The sequence below is a fragment of the Styela clava genome, chromosome 5 (assembly GCF_964204865.1).
Source record: "Styela clava chromosome 5, kaStyClav1.hap1.2, whole genome shotgun sequence".
Taxonomy (NCBI): Eukaryota; Metazoa; Chordata; class Ascidiacea; order Stolidobranchia; family Styelidae; genus Styela; species Styela clava.
The window spans coordinates 24,634,841-24,638,273 of record NC_135254.1 but is presented as its reverse complement, the minus strand read 5'-3'; the positions used below and the strand labels follow the sequence as shown (position 1 = coordinate 24,638,273).

General features: G+C 37.2%; 1 long non-coding RNA gene across 1 annotated transcript; it reads left to right on the top strand.

Moving 5' to 3' along the window:
* Positions 1-616: 616 nt before the first annotated feature.
* Positions 617-3,218, top strand: LOC144422919 (uncharacterized). Its single transcript, XR_013475444.1, has 2 exons — positions 617-1,077; positions 2,739-3,218. It is a non-coding gene; the product is annotated as an uncharacterized LOC144422919 (long non-coding RNA).
* Positions 3,219-3,433: the final 215 nt, after the last annotated feature.

Here is a 3,433-nt window from a genome sequence, read left to right as displayed (position 1 = left end):
TTATATTAAAGAGGGGTCATACAGATAAAAAAACATCGTTTTTATGTGTAACAAGAAAATGAAGTGATTGTAGGAATAACACTGCAAATGGTAAAGGAAAATTGTTATTAGAATAAACAGGTCGCTTGAATGAAGACTTTGTTCGAACATTAAATGACTGACAAAAATTGTTGAAAGAGGTGCTTTTGGGTGTTGACCAACTAAAAAAATAGTGCTGTGATGGTGTGGTGTTTATAACAAACTATGTTAAAATCTCAGGCGAACTGGAAAGCTATTCAGTGCCTTCCAGTGGATCCTTGTTTAATGTTAAAGAGTCATCTGAACATAGAAAAATGAAGCGCCTGAACTGGGGCCACAGTTTGAATATAATGTGAGATGGAGCCAATATGATTTCGAACCAGCTCTCCAGCCCTGCTTGCACTGAAATTATCAAGAATTGAAAGAGTCCTATCTTAAGAATTTTCTGGTCTACCATATTTTAGAAAATGAAATCCACTATCCCAGGGCAGAATCATTGTATCCGTTCTAATGCTTCCAACATTAATATCGAATTTCCACGAACGACCACCATTCCAACAGGTGCAGTGGTCCAATCTTTTCTGCGCTCTGTTCCATCATCCACAACTAGATTCATGAAAGGATCGAAACCTCGCAATATATCCGTAACAGATCATTCACCATTTAACTTTAAATCCAATCTTTTATCCATAAACTTCTTTAATTCCGTTGGATGGACTTTGCTCATGTTGATATTATGCGATAAAAATACCGAAACATACACCGCGTAGCATTCTCTAGTCTTTTCAAGCAGACACGTCCGCACCCGACGACGGCCGGAACGGAATTGCCTTCCGTTTTGTTTGGCTGTTGAAAATGGTTATTTCGTATTGTTCCGTTGGCTGTACGTATAGTATAGACAACGAAATGGATCTTCAGTTATATTCCACTGATTTCAAAAGATCTGGAACGTCGCGCAATGTAGATATCATCTATTGCGTATTGGCAGAACTGCTTGGTATCAAGTCGAGAAGCCATCTTACTTGTGTTTCACTGTTTGCGGACAGCACTTCGTTGATGGTGAGTGATAATGTGGTGATAGTGTGCCGTTATCAATTTATTTAAATATTCACAAGCTCCCTCATTTCAATGGAAAGCAGATGACAAACTACTGTTATTACAGTATTAGTAGGCCTAGGCGTGGGCCTACTTGCAGTTGCAGACTTGACTTGTGTAAGACAGTAAGGAATTGATAATCAATTGCTATAAGGTATTGTTTCCCTAATTAGCAGGTAATCTATTAAAAAGGGGGAAAGGTTGAATAGATAACTAAAGTTTAACACCAGTGGTCATGCAAAAAATAACCAGAATTCAATTGAATTCGCCATCTAGGAATACGCTCGCCACCGCGTCCAGGGTTGCCAGACCCCAGCGATAAAAAAAAGCCAAATCAAGACATAAAAAAAGCCAACAATTTTACTAAGTACAAAAGCCCCATGATTTGTCAGATTTTAAGCTTTTGGCAACGTACTGATGATGATATAGAGCCATTAGTTCATTCAGTGAGGCACACGAATAGAAAGTAAAGTTCCTATACAACTGTAGAAAGTAAAATAAATATCGAGCGGACAGCATTATTTTACCATTCAATATATATAATACAGGGTGCCGCTTCAGTCTGTCAGTATGTAATATACCTACATGTTTGTACTTAAACTTGTGATATACCTTGAAAATTTCTCCCTATATCGTACTCAACTATTTAAAAATTTTCACTTTTAAAATTTATAAACCATAAATTATCTAACCCCCTGCCGCTCATAGGTGGACCACTGATATCTTATTTAGTAATTTTAGCGTAGTTAATCACATGCACATCGTTACTGCAATTGCAGAATTAAACTAAAGCTCACATAAACCATATCAGGCATAATAAAAATTAAGTTATACAACTATTTTTTTGGAAACAGAACGTAAAACTAACAAATAGCACGCAAAACTATAAAAACGAGGCAATGTTTACAACCCTGCTTGAACATCTGTCTGAACAGCTGCAGAAAGTGCAATTATTTCTTATTGGGCATGGTTATGGGTCAATGTAACAAACAAGGAAATCGATGCTCCAGGAAATCCTAATGTTAAATAGCCAAGTACAGGTAATAGGCTATTGCTCAGTTGTTACACACTAAATATTGTATTTCATATGATTCTAATAATAGACACTAGAATAGATTTGAAAAAAGCCAAAAAAAACGCCAAAAAGCCAAACGTAAATTCTGACGCCAAACGCGTTTGAAAAAAGCCAAAAATGGCAAATTTGGCGTTAAAAAAGCCAATATGGCAACCTTGACCGCGTCTCTGATCACCCTGGTAGTTTCACAGGTTTCAATCCCATGCGGGGATAGTTTTGTGCGAGAGGATTGCAGCTCTACTCCCACCGAGGGTGGTTCACACGACCGCTGATCGGTTACGACCATTCCCCACCATCCATGTCCATGCTTCTGAAAACAAATAACTGGCTCCCCCCCAGATAAATCCTATCTTAATGGTGCTCGTACAACTGATCCAAAATGTCTTTTTATTGTCATTGGTAAAAAAGATATGCTACCCGGAATCAAATTCATTTACGACTAGTGGCTGTGGTGGGATATGGACCTAAATTTCACACTTCTTGATTTGATCGTTAGATTTTATGAAAACTCTGTATCTGTATCAAACTATCTGTATCCATTATCTTACAGATATGGGTGCGACCATGGAATAGATGGATGGCAAAGTATAAGTTGCAACAAGACCACAGTGGCACAAGACTTCAACTTGCGTGACTTGATAATACATCTTCAGTATCCATTTATTGATGCTTATCGTAATGACAAAGTAACTTGTGATTACTGTGGATTGGTGGAGATAAAGTGTCCATTGTGCTTTAACGAAAGCGACTTCAAGACGACCCTATCAAAAAAAAAAAAATGTTTCGGTGCGTCTGGTAGTGAAGGTTTCAGTCTAAAGTTGGACACCGATACTACAACCAGATACAGTTGCCAATGAAACTTAGCGAGGCGCAATATTGCGACTTTGTGATCTGAAAGGAAATTCTGATGGGTAGCAGGCTAGCCGCAACCTTTTGTTTAAAGAATATTATGAGATATGACTTAAGAGTCTAAACTTTTATTTGAGAGGGGTGTAACCCAAGCTAGTTTGCAAATGTTATATTCATGGTACCAAATGTATCACACACTTTACAGTAATTATAAATTATATTTGAAAAATAAAGCACATCAAAAATGTATTTTTAAAAAACAATTGGTTTTATCTGCAGATACTAGGTTGATATTGAGATTGACCATTTCAATGCTAAATTTTCTTTAGTCAAAAGGCACACTTGATTCACAAAGATTTGTGAATGCGCACAGTACACCAATTTGTCTAATGTTTT